At 49.2% G+C, this 18,831-nt stretch overlaps 1 long non-coding RNA gene across 1 annotated transcript in view; it reads right to left on the bottom strand.

Moving 5' to 3' along the window:
• Nucleotides 1-2,617: 2,617 nt before the first annotated feature.
• The window catches only part of LOC135175871 (uncharacterized), a 167,152-nt gene continuing 150,938 nt past the window's right edge, over nucleotides 2,618-18,831 (bottom strand). The window contains exon 7 of the long non-coding RNA XR_010302483.1: nucleotides 2,618-2,771. This is a non-coding gene — a long non-coding RNA (uncharacterized LOC135175871). The remainder of the gene's footprint in view (nucleotides 2,772-18,831) is intronic.

The raw sequence follows: 18,831 nt of genomic DNA, 5'->3' as shown, positions 1-18,831 counted from the left end.
AGAGTGGTCAGGGACTGGAATGAGCTGCCCAGGGAGGTGGTGGAGTCACCCAGCCTGGATGTGTTTAAGGGTGGTTTGGATGTGGTGCTTAGGGATGTGGCTTAAGGTGACTCTTGTAGAGTAGGGTTCTAGGTTGGGCTTGGTGATCCTGAGGGGCTTTGCCAACCTGAATGATTCTGTGATTCTGTGAATCCTTCCACTCTTGCCTGTGCTGTTAGCAGCCTTCAGGAGCAGTGTGGGCAGCAGGACAAGGGAGGTTATTCTAGCCCTGTACTCAGCACTGCTCAGGCCACACATTGAGTGCTGTGTCCAGTTCTGGGCCCCTCAAATCAAAAGAGATGTTGAGGTACTGGAATGTGTCCATTGTGTCACCAAGGCTGTTGAGGGGCCTGGAGCACAGCCCTGTGAGGAGAGGCTGAGGGAGCTGGGGGTGTGCAGCCTGCAGAAGAGGAGGCTCTGGGCAGACCTCACTGTTCTCTACAGCTACCTGAAAGGAGCTTGTAGCCAGGTGGAGTTGGTCTCTTTTGCCAGACACCCAGGGACAGAACAAGGGGACACAGCCTCAAGCTGTGCCAGGGTAAGTTCAGGCTGGGTGTTAGGAAAAAGTTGTTGGCATTGGAATGGGCTGCCTAGGGAGGTGGTGGAGTTGCCATCCCTGGAGGTGTTGAAGCAAAGCCTGGATGAGGCACTTAGTGCCATGGTCTGGTTGACTGGATAGGGCTGGGTGCTGGACTGGACTGGATGAGCTTGGAGGTCTCTTCCAACATGGTTGATTCTATGATTCTATTCCATGCTTCACTGATCACTCCACCCATCTGTATGCATGAGACAGGGACAGGTCTGGGCTGCAGCCCAGCTCACCAGAAATAAAGGTGTGTTTGGAGGGAAGATGATGTCTCAGCACTGTAGTGTGCACCCCTCTGTTAATTTCCTGTGTCTGGTAGTCAACAATGCTGGCACTTTCTGGGAGAAAGTGATCCCTGGCAGCACTGCAGTGACCCCCATGGAATTACCCTGTGACAGCTCTTGTCTACTGAGCAGCCAGAGATAAATTAAACAGGAGTGGGAATCTGGAACAAGCCCAGGCTTTATAATCTATGGGGGGATTTGGGCTAGAGCTGTATTCTTATCAGCCTCTGCAAATCCACACTCCCTTCCTGTACACAATCAGGTAGCTTCTAAACAGGCTGGCAGCAGAAAACCTGCTTAAGTGAACATGATTTTAGGTGACAGAAGTAATTTCTCTTTGGATTGCCTTTTGCTGTTTGCCTCTAGAATCTGGTGGCTTGGCTGCAGGACACTGACTTTCAGCTAAAACAATTTGCTCCCTAATTACTTTAGCAGATATTTCAAGCAATTAAGAGAGCATTTACAAATGTTTTCATCTTCTTTAGGAAGAGAAAAAAGTACATTATGAAGAGCTTTAAAAATTTATGGTGTAAGATTTTTTCATCCACTTTGCTTCTCCTTCCATATTAGCTTCCATATTAGGGCAAACTATCCAAAAGCTCCATGAAATACTTGAAGCTCCCCCACATCTCCAGACAAAAGGCAGTTGCCAGAGTTGCAGATGCAGTTGAAAGGCAGAATGCTTGCTTGCTTCCACAAAACACTTTGTGCTACTTTGAGCCTAGCTGGGATATTTTAGTGAGAAGAATTACAGGCTGTGAAAAGGAAACAGTGCTGATGTCTACTTCACTCATAGGCTTGCTGAGATAGAATCATAGAACCACAGAATCAAGCAGGTTGGAAGAGACCTCCAAGATCATCCAGGTCAACCTAGCACCCAGCCCTATCCAGTCAACCAGACCATGGCACTAAGTGCCTAATGCCTCACCTAGAGCAAATACAACAGGAAGACATCCAGGCAGCTCTTGAATAGCTCCAGAGAGGGAGACTCTCAACCCCCCTGGGCAGCCTGTTCCTGTGCTCTGTCACCCTCACAGGGAAAAAAAAGTCCTTCTTATGTTTGAATTGAACTTTCTATGCCTCAGCTTCCACCCATTGCCCCTTGTCATTGGGCACCATCCAGCAGAGCCTGGGTCCAGCCTCCTGCACTCACCTTTACATCTTGATAACCATTGATGAGGTCACCTCTCAGTCTCCTCTTCTCCAAGCAGCACAGCCCCAGCTCCCTCAGGCTCTCCTCATAACAGAGATGTTCCATTCCCTTCAGCATCTTTGTGGCTCTGTGCTGGACTCTCTCAAGGAGGTCTATGTCCCTCTTGAACTGGAAGGGGCAGAACTGGACACAGTACTCCAGATGCAGCCTCAGCAGGGCAGAGTAGAGGGGCAGCAGAACCTCTCTCGACCAACTAACCACAGCCCTTCCAATCCACCCCAGAATGGCATTGGCCCTCCCGGCCACCAGAGCACATTGCTGCCTTATGGTCACCCTCCCATCCACTAGGGGGTGGATCCTTTTCCCCTTCTCTGCCTTCCAGCAGGTCAGTCCCCAGCCCATCCTGCTCCCTGGGGTTGTTCTTTCCCAGATGCCAGACTCTATCCTCGCCCTTGGTGAATTTCATTCCATTTCTCCCTGCCCTCCCCTCCAGACCTGCCTGAATGGCAACACAGAAGTCAGAATGAAAATGGTACATGCTGAGGGGTTGCTTGGAATGAAATTCTGCTTTGCATATGCATAGGACAGGGTGGGCAGGACATGGTTTTATGGAAGCAAAAGCAATTATTACCTGGGGACGAGGCAGCCTGAAACACTGGAGCCAGGATCAGTAATCAGTGTGCGCTGCTGAACTCCGCTGCAAGAAGTGCTTTAATTTAAGAGCAAATTAAAAACCTTTGAGAAGAGTGCCTTAAAAATTACTCAAGCATTTCATGACTGTGAGGAGGACTTTCATTTAGGAGACAATTACTGCTGTCTCACATTCCTGCACATTGAGAACCCCCAAGGCATTGCAGTTTTCTGTCTGCATGCCTCTCTGTTGCGCTTTATCTGCCTACCAAAGGTGAAGCTTTGCTCTTGTTTTACAATCTTTTTTTTCTCTGCTTGTGCCTTAAGGAGTTCCTGTTGCTTCCTAATTTTCATGCTTTATATATGAGGAATTTATATATCATAGGATCATAGAATCAACCAGGTTGGAAGAGACCTCCAAGATCATCCAGTCCAGCCTAGCACCCAGCCCTAGCCAGTCAACCAGACCATGGCACTAAGTGCCTCATCCAGGCTTTGCTTAAGTACTTCCAGGGATGGGGACTCCACCACCTTCCTGGGCAGCCCATTCCAATGCCAATCACTCTCTCTGACAACAACTTCCTCCTAACATCCAGCCTAGACCTCCCCTGGCACAACTTGAGACTGTGTCCCCTTGTTCTCTTGCTGTTTGCCTGGCAGAAGAGCCCAACCCCACCTGGCTACAGCCTTCCTTCAGGTAGCTGTAGACAGCAATGAGCTCTGCCCTGAGCCTCCTCTTCTGCAGGCTGCACACCCCCAGCTCCCTCAGCCTCTCCTCATAGGGTTTGTGACCCAGGCCTTTCACCAGCTTCATTGCTCTTCTCTGGACACCTTCCAGCACCTCAACATCTCTCTTGAATTGAGGAGCCCAGAGGAATTTATATATGAGAAATTAATATATGAGGAATTTCATGCCTTGTATATGAGGAATCTCCCCCAGGAGAGGGAGCTGGGGGTCCTGGTGGGTAACAAGTTATCCATGGCACAGCAATTTGCCCTTGTGGCCAAGAAGGCCAATGGGATCCTGGGGTGTATTAGGAGGAGTGTGTCCAGCAGATCAAGGGAGGTTCTCCTGCCCCTCTACTCTGCCCTGCTGAGTCCTCATCTTGAATACTGTGTTCAGTTTTGGCCTCCCCAGTTTAAGAGGGACAGGGAACTGCTGGAGAGGATCCAGTGGAGGGCTAGGAGGATGATTAGGGGACTGGAGGGCATGGCTCATGAGGAGAGGCTGAGGGATCTGGGGCTGCTTAGTCTGGAGAAGAGAACAATTAGAGGGGATTTGATAAATGTTTCTAAGTATCTGAAGGCTACCAGGATGGGGGGGACAGGCTCTGCTCACAGCTCCCTGGGATAGGACAAGGAGCAATGGGTGTAAATTGTAGCAAGAGGTTCTGCCTCGATACAAGGGGGAAATTCTTTACTGTAAGGGTCCCAGAGCACTGGCACAGGCTCACCAGAGAGGTTGTGGAGTCTCCTTCTATGGAGCCCTTGCAGGCCTGTCTGGATGTGTTCCTCTGTGATGCTCTGTATAAGATAGTATGGTCCTGCTCTGGTGGAGGAGGTGAACCTGGTGATCTCCTTGGGTCCCTTCCAACCCCTAACATCCTGTGAGCCTGTGACAGAACCGATGAACTCAAGGCTAAGATCTCAGAAACGTTGCCCTGCCCTCGCTCACATCCACTTAAAGCAAATATTTGGGCTCTGTGGGATCCTGAAAATGGTCTCCATTTGACTCCTAACTCCACAGGAGGTGTGGTGTTGAAATCAGGTTTACACAGGCACAAACCCCTTTGCTTTTGCTAAGAATTTCTACAGGTTCATCGCTGGAGGAGGTCAATAAATACACCGAGGCATGAAAACAGAGCTGCAAAAGGAATCCACAGAGGGCAGGTCTTTGCTCCTTGCTGAAAGGGAAGTATCAAAAGCAATTCCAAATGTAGTTAGCTAGATTTACACACACCCACATAGATGTAAAAAGAAGACAGAAAGAAAGAGGGCACAGAATCACAGAATGGACTGTGTTGGAAGGGACCACAAAAGGTCATCCAGTCCAACCCCCTCTGCAGCCAGCAGGGACATCCTCAATTAGATCAGGTTGCCCAGAACATCACCTTGAATATTTCCAGGGATGGGGCCACAACCACCTCCTTGGGCAACCTATTCCAGTATTCCAGCACCCTTATGGTGCAGAGCTTGCTCCTAACATCCAATCTAAGTCTGCTCCACTCTACTTTGAAGCCATTGCCCCTTGTCCCATCACTTTGCAAACAGTCTCCCTCCATCCTTCTTGTAGCCCCTTCAGGTACTGGCAGGCTGCTGTTAGGTCTCACTGGGGCCTCTTCTTTTCCAGGCTGAACTCCCTCAGCTTGTCCCCATAGCAGAAGTGTTCCAGTCCCCCCATCATATTTGTGGCTCTGCTCTGAACCTGCTCCAGCATCCCTAGTTGTGGACCCCAACATTTCTTACTCCCAGGGCAGTTATTAATCAGCATTGATCCTGCAATGACAGGAGCCAGCACTGTTACTCTCCTGTTAGGACTGAGCTGAGGATGCTATGGAGCTGTAAGCTTCTTTAGTGAGGTCTAAAGCTCAGTACCTTGAGCTGGGAAGGACTGAGAGGTGAAGAGGCATGGCAAGGGCAGAAATCTGTGACCACAGGGCTAGATTTTGGGGAAGCTTTACACATAAGTGAGGCAATACCACAACAGCCTAGAGCCAGATTTTTCAGAGGGCATTTGTCTTGGTCTCAGCAGCAACAAAGGTGAACTCTAAATTGTAAATTCCAGTCTCTTGAGTGCATGAAGTGGGGTGCATTCATTTGTATCACTGGGTTTTATGTGACCCCCCCCTCTTGTACTTCCCCTGTATTCAACACAGGTCAGGCCACACCTTGAGTGCTGTGTCCAGTTCTGGGCTCCTCAAATCAAAAGAGATGTTGAGGTACTGGAATATGTCCAGAGAAGGGCAGCAAGGCTGGGGAGGGGCCTGGAGCACAGCCCTGTGAGGAGAGGCTGAGGGAGCTGGGGGTGTGCAGCCTGCAGAAGAGAAGGCTCAGGGCAGAGCTCATTGCTGTCTACAGCTACCTGAAGGGAGGCTGTAGCCAGGTGAGGTTGGGCTCTGCTGCCATGCAACCATCAATAGAACAAGGGGACACAGTCTCAAGCTGTGCCAGGGGAGGTCTAGGCTGGATGTTAGGAGGAAGTTGTTGGCAGAGAGAGTGATTGGCATTGGAATGGGCTGCCCAGGGAGGTGGTGGAGTCACCATGCCTGGAGGTGTTCAAGCAAAGCCTGGCTGAGGCACTTAGTGCCATGGTCTGCTTGACTGGCTGGGGCTGGGTGCTAGGTTGGACTGGATGGACTGGATGAGCTTGGAAGTCTCTTCCAACCTGTTTGATTCTGTGATTCTGTTCTGCAGAGATTTTTCACAAACATTAAGAAGATTAATATAAAATAATAATAATTTTTAAAAAAAGAAAAGAAAAAAAGCATTAAAAATAAAAACTCAAAGCCACCAAAACACACAAACAAACAGACAGAAAACCTCAATCAAAAACCAAACACAAACAAACCAAACTCAGCCTTGAGAAGGAGCAAGAGCAAAGGAAATAGCTGATTTAATTAGGATGATTCAGAGCAACATAAATCTCAATGAAAGGGCAAAAATAATTACAGGTGATTATTGCCAAACTATCTGAAGCTAAGGAATTCAGCTAGCCTTGAGCAACAGTACATAACACACCCAGCTCTTCCTTCTGGAGATAACAGAGTGCATCCATCCCCTCATTTAGGCCAGGGCATTTCTTTTACACTTGTAATTATTTTTAATGCTGCCACTGCTTTTGCCTTTAGGGAAGCATTGCTGATAGCACAGGACAGCAAACCTCTCTAAAGCAGAAGCATTTAGCTCCCTGGAGCTAAAAAAGAAGACCCAAACCCAACCCAAATGGCATCAATCAATCATTCTTCCACTGGATAGAGCTGTGTAAAATTATCAAGGTACAGGTAGGGCCAGGCTGAATATTTCTTTTTCTATCTCTCTGTTGAGGAGGGGAAATTAATTGCTGGGAGATGATGTTTTCTAACATTAATATTGTTTATTAATGTTGCTATTCAGAACTCTGGTCACTCCCAACCACTAATTTTGATAGTATTTTGGTTCTTACATGGTCATGGAAACGTTCTGTGGATAATATTTGCATCTAATATAACCAGCAAAATATAGAGACATCAATTGAACTGGAAGAGAAGGTTCCTGTGGCCAAATGCTGCTTGCAGCCAATATGCTGCTTGCCCAGTAGATGGGCTCAAGCTCTTTCTGCTCTATAGCAGAAGGCAGCAGAGAATCACAAAGAGGCATTTAAGCAGTTACTCACAGATTATTATTATCACACCTTGAGTGCTGTGTCCAGTTCTGGGCTGCCCAATTCAAGAGAGATGTGGAGGTGCTGGGGGCTCTTGTGTTGGGGGCTCCAGAACTGCACACAGGACTCCAGGTGGGGTCTGAGGAGAGCAGAGCCAAGGGGCAGAATCCCCTCCCTTGCCCTGCTGCCCACACTGCTCTTGCTGCAGCCCAGCACAGAGTTGCTGCCTGGACTGCACTCACTGCAGGCTCATGTTGAGCTTTTCATCCACCAGGTATTCCTGAGGGCTTTTGCTGTCAAAAGAATTTAACCTCTGACTTGTACAAGCAGAGAGTGGAGTTCTAGATAGGAGCTCTCTGCCTGCTTTTCAGTCTCTGACTGCTTTACAGTCCTTTGGAAAGCTGCACCCAAGTCTTTATGGTGCATGACACTTGGAGTTCTTTTTTATTGACTTAGGCTGCTCCTTGCCAAACTCAGACTGTTGGAAGTGAGGCTGCTGGCTTTGCAAAGGAATGCACAAAGAGTGAAATTGCTTTGGGTGGAAAGAAAACAGATGAAGCAAAAGAAACTTCACCATATTTTTATGGACCAGTTTGCTTCACAGACAGTCACCAAGAGAACCAAAGTAAGGTGTCTGCTGTGGGGTGGTGCAGGTACTCTCAGGCATCCAACACTGGTACTAACTCAAAGGGTTTTGTGATTCAGCCACGTGCTGCTGGGTGTGGACAACAGGCAAAACTTCATCTCAGCAACCCCCTGTTTCCCAAGACCACTTAGAATCATAGAATCAACCAGGTTGGAAGAGACCTCCAAGATCATCCAGGTCCAACCTAGCACCCAGCCCCATCCAGTCAACTAGACCATGGCACTAAGTGCCTCATCCAGTCACTTCTCTGCCTTTAGTCCCCCAGAGTTGTTGCCTTTTCCTTTGGGATCTCCCACCTTTGTTTTTCCCTTTTTCATCATCATTTTGACCCCTTTGCAAAGGAACCTGAGCCTGTGAGCTCATCCCTTTCTTCTCAAGTCAAACCATCAGCTCCCAGCTCAAAAATCCATAGTTCTCTGCACCTTCTGCTGCTCCCATGCAGACAAAGCTTCAGCAGACTTCGGCTTTGCAAAGGAGGAGGGAAAGAGGCCAGCTTGGAAGAGGGAAATCTGCTGACTTCCCAGCAATGCCAACAACCTCACCCTGTGCTTGCTGAATTTTTCTTAGCACGGCCTGAGGTTTGCAAATGCACCAAACCACAAAGCCACAGCTCAGTTTGCAAAGGCCAGAGCCCAAGGTTTAGTACTTACAGCCACAGAAACATTTCTGCTATGCCTTTTCTTGGCTTAGGAAAAACAAGCAAACAATCAAACCATCAACAACCAGCAGTTTGCAAGGCAAAATTCAGGCAAATCCCTCAAGCCTCACCTGTGTTCACATGGAAATCAAACCAGGCTATGAGCTTCACAAAGGTTCTGAAGCAGAATCAAGAGAGTCTGCAGTTCACTCCTGAAAAGGCCTGAATTGACTTGGACAGGCTGAGAGCTGGGCACAGAGGAGCCAAATGAGGTTCAACAGGACAAGTGCAGAGTCCTGCACATGAGGAGGAATAATAAAGTGCAGCAGTACAGGCTGGGAGGGGATCTGCTGGAGAGCAGCCCTGTGGAGAGGGAGCTGAGAGTGCTGGTGGATGACATCCATGGGGCAGCAATGTGCCCTGGTGGCCAAGAGGGCCAGTGGGATCCTGGGGTGCATTAAGCAGAGTGTGTCCAGCAGATCAAGGGAGGTTCTCCTCCCTGTCAACTCTGCCCTGGTGAGAGCTCATCTTGAGTACTGCCTTCAGTTTTGGGCTGAGAGGAGACCTCATTGCTGTCCACAGCTACCTGAAGGGACATTGTGGAGAGGCTGCTGCTCACAGAGAATTTCACACAGAACAAGGGGAAATGGCCTCAAGCTGAGGCTGGGGAGGTTTAGATTGGACATCAGGAAAACGTTTTTCATGAAGAGAGTGTTCAGGGACTGGAATGAGCTGCCCAGGGAGGTGGTGGAGTCACCCAGCCTGGATGTGTATAAGGATCGTTTGGATGTGGTGCTTGGGGGTATGGTTTGAGGTGAACCTCCTCTTCTGCAGGCTGCACACCCCCAGCTCCCTCAGCCTCTCCTCACAGGGCTGTGCTCCAGGCCTTTCACCAGCTTTGTTGCCCTTCTCTGGACATGTTCCAGCACCTCAACATGTCTCAAATTGAGGGATCTCTGAGTGAGCTCCCACAGCAGTGGTGCAAAAACTAACTGAGCACAGGCACCCAGCCAGCAGTACCTGCAGAAGCAAAGCATTTTAAAGGGGAGAGGCAAGCAGCCCATCTGTGCAGTGCTCATTCCTTCTGCAAGCACCACCAGGTGAGATCACAAAGTCATAGAATGGTTTAGGTTGGAAGGGACCTCAAAGCCCATCCAGGTCCAAGCCCATGCCATAGGCAGGGACACCTCCCACTAGAACAGGTTGCTCAAGGCCTCATCCAAGCTGAATCACAACCTCCCTGGGCAACCTGTGCCAGTGTCTCACCACCCTCACTGCAAACAACTTCTTCCTAACATCCACTTTCAATCTTCCCTCTGCCACTTTAAACCCATTCCTCCTCACCCTGTCATGACAACATCTTGTCAGTAGTCCCTCCTCAGCCCTCCTGTAGGACCTCTTCAGATCCTGGAAGGCCACTCCAAGGTCTCCTCCAAGCCTTCTCTTCTCCAGCCTGCACAGCCCCAGCTCTCTCAGCCTGTTCTCTTAGCAGAGCTGCTGCAGCCCTCTGAGCATCTTCATGGCCTCCTCTGGACTGGCTCCAACAGTTCCATGTCCTTCTTGTGTTGGGGGCTCCAGCACTGCACACAGGAGTGCAGGTGGGGTCTGAGGAGAGCAGAGCCAAGGGGCAGAATCCCCTCCCTTGCCCTGCAGCCCACACTGCTCTTGCTGCAGCCCAGCACAGGGTTGCTGTCTGGGCTGCACTCACACTGCAGGCTCATGCTGAGCTTTTCATCAACCAAGATCAGAAGGTAAGATGTGTGTAGGAGTGGGGGTAAGCAGTGTTTGATGTTAGCTATGTGGTTTGCAATATCCTGGAGAATGAAATCCACCCTCGCCAGTTTAACTCAGAAGTTTTGGGGTGAGAAAATTCCTCTAGTGAACCATGAAGTTCATGGTGTTTTGAATGCTGTTTCTGAGTGCTGCCACTCTGCTGGCAGGTAAATATTTAATCAGGCCACCTTCAGCTGTGTGTGGATCACACTGATCTTCTACAGAGCCAGACAAGAGGAACTAAGTGATGGTTCCAAGGGGAGCTGCAGTGAACAGGAGGAAGTTCATGCTAACCTGGGTGCAGTTATGAGGAGATTGGGGCATCTGCTCTTCAGAACAGGGAGGCTTTGTGCTTTGTCCTTGCTTCCTAAGCAGTTATTTGCCCACTTTGCAAAAGACTGAGACAAACTAAACCACAGAATCACAGAATTTAAAAGGCTGGAAAAGACCTTTGTGTTCGAGTCCAACCTGACACTTAAACCATGGCACCAAGTGCCTCATCCAGCCTCCTTTTAAACACCTCCAGGGATGGGGACTCCACCACCTCCCTGGGCAGCCCATTCCAATGCCAGTCACTCTCTCTGTGAAGAACTTCTTCCCAACATCCAGCCTGAACCTGCCCTGGCACAGCTTGAGGCTGTGTCCCTGGGTGCCTGGCAGAAGAGACCAACTCCACTGCAACCTCCCTTCAGGTATGGAGCAGAGGAAGAGTCATCCTGACTGAAAGCCTCCTAAAGACAGTGAGAGGAGACACCTCCAAGAATTTTACAGCACGTTCCCTGTGTCTGTACCTTGTTTATGCCACTGAAGCCTGCTGCTCTGCCTGCTGCTCTGCTGGGACACCACACAGAGAAGGTTTCTCTGCAATCTGCTTTGGTTTATATGTTAAATGGTGTCACATCACTAGAGACATCTCCAGCCCACCCTGAGATCTATCTTCCTTCCTTCCTTCCTTCCTTCCTTCCTTCCTTCCTTCCTTCCTTCCTTCCTTCCTTCCTTCCTTCCTTCCTTCCTTCCTTCCTTCCTTCCTTCCTTCCTTCCTTCCTTCCTTCCTTCCTTCCTTCCTTCCTTCCTTCCTTCCTTCCTTCCTTCCCTTTCTTTCTCTCTCTCTCTCTCTCTTTCCCTTCCTTCCTGCCTTCCTCCCTCCTTCCCTCCCTCTCTTCTTTCCTCCCTTCCTTCCTTCATCCCTCTGTCCCTCCCTCCCTCCCTTCTTCCTTCCTTCTTTCATAGAATCATGGAATCATCATAGAAGCAGCCAGGTTGGAAGAGATCTCCAAGATCATTCAGTCCAACCTAGCACCCAGCCCTAGCCAATCAACCAGACCATGGCACTAAGTGCCTCATCCAGGCTTTGCTTCAACACCTCCAGGGACAGCAACTCCACCACTCCCTGGGCAGCCCATTCCAATGCCAATCACTCTCTCTGCCAACAACTTCATCCTAACATCCAGCCCAGACAGACCTCCCCTGGCACAACTTGAGGCTCTGTCCCCTTGTTCTGTCCCTGGTTGCCTGGCAGAAGAGCCCAACCCCACCTGGCTACAGCCTCCCTTCAGGTAGCTGTAGACAGCAATGAGCTCTGCCCTGAGCCTCCTCTTCTGCAGGCTGCACACCCCCAGCTCCCTCAGCCTCTCCTCATAGGATTTGTGTTCCAGGCCCCTCACCGGCTTCATCGACCTTCTCTGGACACCTTCCTTCCTTCTTCCCTCCCTCCCTTCTTCTTTCCTTCCTCCTTTCCTCCCTTCCTCCCTCCTCTCTTTCACTATATCCTTCTCTTTCTCTCTGCCTCTTTTTTCCTTTCCTCCCTATAACTCAGATTTGACTTGCTAAGAGTCTAAGGGGTGGACACTGGTTAAGACCACCTTGCTGCAGTAACATCGGAGCTGCCAAAATCACTGTTTAAGCACAAGGAACAGCTTCCCCCTGCAAGGTCCATAGCACCATCAAATGTGATTAACACTAACAGGATTAAGGATGCCCTGTGTCTTTCAAGGCTGCAATTCACACCCTTAGCTCTAGCCTTAAGATTTTGATAGAGAAAGGCTGAAAGTATAATGACTCATGTTCAAGTAAGTGACACCTAATAGCCTGAGGAAGAATGAACACTCCATTACAGTGAGACACATCATTAATCATATGAGACAGGGGTAAAGAGGAAATAAATCTTAAGTAAAAGAACCATGGAATTTGAACTGTATCTCTATACATGCAAAAGTTATCTCCTGAAAGAGAAACAAACTCTCTTTGCTCCTTTGCTTTCTTGGCTGTTAGGATCCTTTAAAAGAGGGCTAATGGCATTATTTTACACTGCACCATGAGTTAGCTGCCTGTGCCTGAAGCAAATGACTGTAGGTAGCTGCTGAAACACAACTGAAGGGGAAAGTGTCCTTCTTACAGAGATTATTTCACACTGCACCATGAGTTAGTTGCCTGTGCCTGAAGCAAATGATTGCAGGTAGCTGCTGAAACACAACTGAAGGGGAAAGAGTCCTTCTTACAGAGATTATTTCACATTGCACCATGAGTTAGCTGCCTGTGTCTGAAGCAAATGACTGTAGGTAGCTGCTGAAACACAACTGAAGGGGAAAGAGTCCTTCTTACAGAGATAATTTCACATTGCACCATGAGTTAGCTGCCTGTGTCTGAAGCAAATGATTGCAGGTAGCTGCTGAAACACAACTGAAGGGGAAAGAGTCCTTCTTACAGAGATTATTTCACACTGCACCATGAGTTAGCTGCCTGTGCCTGAAGCAAATGATTGCAGGTAGCTGCTGAAACACAACTGAAGGGGAAGGATTCCTTCTTACAGAGATTATTTCACATTGCACCATGAGTTAGCTGCCTGTGTCTGAAGCAAATGACTGTAGGTAGTTGCTGAAACACAACTGAAGGGGAAGGATTCCTTCTTACAGAGATTATTTCACATTGCACCATGGGTTAGCTGCCTGTATCTGGAGCAAATGATTGCACAACTGAAAGAGAAGGAACTGAAACATAACTGAAGGGGAAGGATTCCTTCTTACAGAGATTATTTCACACTGCACCATGAGTTAGCTGCCTGTGTCTGAAGCAAATGATTGTAGGTAGATACTGAGACACAACTGAAGGGGAAGGATTCCTTCTTACAGAGATTATTTCACATTGCACCATGGCTTAGCTGCCTGTGTCTGAAGCAAATGATTGTAGGTAGATACTGAAACACAACTGAAAGGGACGGATTCCTTCTTACAGAGATTATTTTACACTGCACCATGAGTTAGCTGCCTGTATCTGGAGCAAATGATTGTAGGTAGCTGCTGAAACACAACTGAAGGGGAAGGCTTCCTTCTTACAGAGATTATTTTACACTGCACCATGGGTTAGCTGCCTGTGTCTGGAGCAAATGATTGTAGGTAGCTGCTGAAACACAACTGAAGGGGAAGGCTTCCTTCTTACAGAGATTATTTCACACTGTACCATGAGTTAGCTGCCTGTGTCTGAAGCAAATGACTGTAGGTAGATACTGAGACACAACTGAAGGGGAAGGCTTCCTTCTTACAGAGATTATTTCACACTGTACCATGAGTTAGCTGCCTGTGTCTGAAGCAAATGACTGTAGGTAGATACTGAGACACAACTGAAGGGGAAGGCTTCCTTCTTACAGAGATTATTTCACACTGTACCATGAGTTAGCTGCCTGTGTCTGAAGCAAATGATTGCAGGTAGCTGCTGAAACACAACTGAAGGAAGATTCACAGAATCACAGAAACACACAGGATGGCAAAGGTCCCTTAGGGCCCCCAAGTCCAACCTAGAACCCTACTCTGCAAGATTCACCTTAAACCATAGCCCTAAGCACCAGATCCAAACCACCCTTAAACACATCCAGGCTGGGTGACTCCACCACCAACCTGGGCAGCTCATTCCAGTCCCTGACCACTCTCTTTTTCCTAATGTCCAATCTAAACCTCCCCAGCCTCAGCTTGAGGCTTTTCCTCCTTGTTCTGTCTGCAATTCCCTGCGAGCAGAGCCCAGCAGCAGCCTCTGCACAGTGTCCCTTCAAGGAAGCTGCAGACCTACAGATTCCTTCTCAGAGAGCTGTAGCTGTGCATGGGGTTTGTTGCTGATGCTAAAGGAGCGATAGAAAGCAAACCGAATGCACAACGAATAAAGGCAAGTGAAGAAAGTTCTTTTGTTCCCTTGACTAATCATTACATGAAATCTTGTTGGGTTGTTGTTTTTTTTCCTCCCCAAAAGAGGAAGTAGCATCAGTTCCAGCTCTGCCTGAATGTTTCCACGTTTCTGTAGAGGAGCCAAAGGATATACAGTTTATAGAAATCTCCAGAAGTGCTCCAGGTGAGATGACAGATACAGCAACAACTTCCTTACCCCTGAGTTCCCCCTCTGCTTGACAGCCAAACCAAGCAATGCAAAACGTGGAGCAAAGCAAAGCAAAGCACAGCAACAGATGTAGTCACAGCTGCACTCTGCATTCAGGAAGGCAGTAGAGAAAGAAATGCTGCCCAGGCAATGCTGCTCTCCTCAGACCCCACCTGGAGTCCTGTGTGCAGTGCTGGAGCCCCCAACACAAGAAGGATGTGGAACTGTTGGAGTCAGTCCAGAGGAGGCCACCAAGATGCTGAGAGGGCTGCAGCAGCTGAGAGAGTTTGGGCTCTGCAGCCTGGAGAAGAGAAGGCTTTGAGGAGACCTTGGAGTGGCCTTCCAGGATCTGAAGAGGGCTGCAGGAGGGCTGGAGAGGGACTACTGAGAAGGTCTTGTGATGAAAGGACAAGGAGCAATGGGTTTAAACTGGCAGAGGGAGACTTAAACTAGAGTACTGTGTCCAGTTCTGGGCCCCTCAATTCAAGAGGGGTTGAGGTACTGGAATGTGTCCAGAGAATGGCACCAAGGCTGGTGAGCCTTTGTGGCTCTGAACTGGACTCTTTCAAGCAGCTCCCTTGAGCTGGGAGGCCCAGAACTGGACACAGTACTCCAGATGCAGCCTCACCAGGACAGAGCAGAGAGGCAGAAGAACTTCTCTCGACCTACTAACCACAGCCCTTCTAACACAGCCCGGAATGGCATTGGCCTTCCTGGCCACCAGAGCCCACTGCTGGCTCATGCCCATCCTTCCATCCACCAGCACTCCCAAGTGCCTCTCCCCTTCACTGCTCTCCCCAACCTATCCTGATCCCTGGGCTTGTTCTTTCCCAGGTGCCAGACTCTACACTTGCCCCTGTTGAACTCCATTCCATTTCTTCCTGCCCAACTCTCAGCCTGTCCAAGTCTCTCTGAGTGGCAGCACAACCCTCTGGTGTGGCAGCCACTGCACCCAGCTTGGTGCCATATGAAATATGGAAGTTTTGTTGCCAAAAAGAAGAAAAAAAAACCCTCTGTGTCTAAATGGAATGGAGCAGTAGTTTGTTCTGCAGAAAGAATGGCTCTCAACATAGCTACAGGGGACTTGGAAGCACTAAACTGTAGCTTGTTCCCAGGTGTGCTTTAATGTGCCCAGGAGGCATCATCTGTCTTGTCAAGCTGAGACTCTTTCCTATATTACAACATTTTCCTCTAGATAACCTTAATTAGGTTAGAGTTGGGTGTTAGCCATGGAGCCAGTGGGCAAGGCTCATGTGTTCAGCAACAAGCTATGGAATTCTCTTGCCTCCTTGGACAGGAATTCCAGCCTCACGTCAGCAAGCAGCAGATGACACTTGCAGAGTGTTTCAGGTTCCTCTGCTTTGGTTTCAGGTCAGCTTTATGATATCAAAGTTGCTACTTGTTTCCCAAACTTTGACTGTTTTCATGGAGAGCTTCTGCACAGTGCTGTCATCCCCTTGAGTGCTGTGTCCAGTTCTGGGCCACTCAAATCAAGAGAGATGTTGAGGTACTGGAACGTGTCCAGAGAAGGGTGACAAAGCTGGGGAGGGGCCTGGAGCACAAATCCTATGAGGAGAGGCTGAGGGAGCTGAGGGTGTGCAGCCTGGAGAAGAGGAGGCTCAGGGCAGAGCTCATTGCTGTCTGCAACTACCTGAAGGGAGGTTGTAGCCAGGTGGAGTTGGGCTCTTCTGCCAAGCAAACAGCAACAGAACAAGGGGACACAGTCTCCAGTTGTGCCAGGGGAGGTCTAGGCTGGAGGTTAGGAGGAAGTTGTTGTCAGAGAGAGTGATTGGCATTGGAATGGGCTGCCCAGGGAGGTGGTGGAGTCCCCATCCCTGGAGGTGTTGAGGAAAAGCCTGGATGAGGCACTTAGTCTGGCTGATTGGACAGGGCTGGGTGCTGGGTTGGACTGGATGAGCTTGAAGATCTTTTCCAACCTGGTTGATTCTATGATTCTATGATCACTGCAATAAATACACCCTGAACACAGGTCTGCCTTTAGTGCTTTCCAAGAAGGTGCAAAGAGGTCACTTTTCACCCACCATTTGCAAACCAAATTAGGGGAGTTTTTCAGCAGTGGATAAGCTACCACTGTGCTTATCTAGTGGCTGAGAAGGTGTCAAAGTCTTCGGAGCACTTAAGCTGTCCAGAGAAGGGCCACAAGGATGAGCAGAGGGCTGGAGCTGCTCTGCTATGAGGAGAGACTGAGGGAGTTGGGGCTGTTCAGTCTGGAGAGGAGAAGGCTCCCAGGTGACCTTCTTGTGGCCTATCAAGTATCCCCAAGAGAGCTGGGGAGGGACTTTTTAGGCTGCCAGGCAGTGATAGGACTGGGGGAAATGGAACAAAGCTAGAAATGGGTAGATTCAGCCTGGATGTTAGGAAGAAGTTGTTCAGCATGAGAGTGGTGAGAGCCTGGAAGGGGCTGCCCAGGGAGGTGGTGAAAGCCTCATCCTTGGAGGTGTTTAAGGCCAGACTGGATGAGGTTCTGGCAAGCCTGATCCAGTGTGAGGTGTCCCTGCCCGTGGCAGGGGGGTTGGAACTGGCTGATCCTTGTGGTCCCTTCCAACCCTGACTGCTACTATGATTCTAAGATGACCACCCTGAAGCTGTGTTTAGTCCCAGCTGAGGTGAGGGGGCTGTGTGGAGCAGTAGGTGGTAGGGCTGTTTTATGGGGCAGGTGAAACAAGACAGTCCAGGCTGCAAGACAGTTCCCTCTGACAGCTGGGGTATAAAATACCTCTTGCCTGAGTGGCACTTGCTGTGCCTGCTGGCTTCATTTCTCTCTGGCTGGTATAAAAGGCCACCCACTACGTGGCACAGGGCCACTCTTTCTGTGGAGGCTGCGATAGTATCGCTGCATTGTGGTCCTGCCACTGGCTTCACAGCAGGGATGGGGAACATTCTTGTTCCCATACAGCTTGGGAATGCCTTTCTTGGCTTCACCAGAGCAAGTGGAAAAGAAAAACATGGGATGGCAGTGAAGAAGGAGGCTACAGAACAGAATTACAGAGTAATGGGTTTAAAGTGGCAGAGGGGAGGTTGAACCTGGATGTTAGGAAGAAGTAGTTTGCAGTGAGGGTGTGAGACACTGGCACAGCTTGCCCAAGGAGGTTGTGGATCACAGCATGACAGAATGTGACTAAAGAGGTAGATGACTGAGAGCAGCCCGGAGGAAAGGACCTGGGGGTCTGGGGTGATGAAAAGCTCAACATGAGCCTGCAGTGTGAGTGCAGCCCAGACACAACCCTGTGCTGGGCTGCAGCAAGAGCAGTGTGGGCAGCAGGGCAAGGGAGGGGATTCTGCCCCTTGGCTCTGCTCTCCTCAGACTCCACCTGCACTCCTGTGTGCAGTTCTGGAGCCCCCAGCACAAGAAGGACATGGAACTGTTGGAGCCAGTGCAGAGGAGGGTCACAAAGATGCTCAGAGGGCTGCAGTAGCTCTGCTATGAGAACAGGCTGAGAGAGTTGGGGCTGTGCAGCCTGGAGAAGAGAAGGCTTGGAGGAGACTTTGGAGTGGCCTTCCAGTATCTGAAGGGGACTAGAGAAGAGATAGGGAGGGACTATTGACAAGGTCTTGCAATGACAGGACGAGGAGGAATGGGTTTAAAGTGTCAGAGGGGAGATTGAAAGTGGATGTTAGGAAGAAGTTGTTTGCAGTGAGGGTGGTGAGACACTGGCACAGGTTGCCCAGGGAGGTTGTGGAGCACAGAATCACAGAGGTGTTCAGGACCAGGTTGGATGGGACCTTGAGCAACCTGTTCTAGTGGGAGGTGTCCCTACCTATGGCAGGGGGGTTGGAACTGGCTGAGCTTTGAGGTCTCAAACCACTCAATTATTCTATGACTTGCAGCACACCTACATTGAGGGGCTTTTGCTGAGCCAAATCACCATTTTCATTTCAGCTCTGCTAGGAGAAGAGGAGGACAAAACTAAATGCTTGCCATGTGGTGACAATGTGTTAAACTTCAAAGAAGAAGCAGGAATAATTAAATGCACATATGAAAAAGAGTTGGTTTAGGGCTGAGACTAGCATGCCAGTTTCAATACTATAAACCACACATATCTCATCCTATTAAAGGTGCCTTGAAAACAACCCAAGAAGGAGCCCTTTGAATCATGTAAGCTCTTAGGTCACTTTTTTTTTTGTTGTTTCCACCTGTATATTTAGTTTCATTTTGATTGAGGCTGCCCTAATAAGAAAACTCAGGGAGATTCTGTACAGCCTTGAAATGCACAGCAGCTGCTTGCATTTCTTCTGGAGGTAACCTCAGCATGAAGCAGCCTTTGAAGGCAAAGGAGTCAAAAGTGAAAAGCAGGATCAGGAACAACAGGGAAAATTAAAAGGGATATCAAAATAACAAACTG

Source organism: Pogoniulus pusillus, chromosome 6, assembly GCF_015220805.1.
Source record: "Pogoniulus pusillus isolate bPogPus1 chromosome 6, bPogPus1.pri, whole genome shotgun sequence".
NCBI lineage: Eukaryota > Metazoa > Chordata > Aves > Piciformes > Lybiidae > Pogoniulus > Pogoniulus pusillus.
This window is presented reverse-complemented; position numbering and strand designations above follow the sequence as displayed.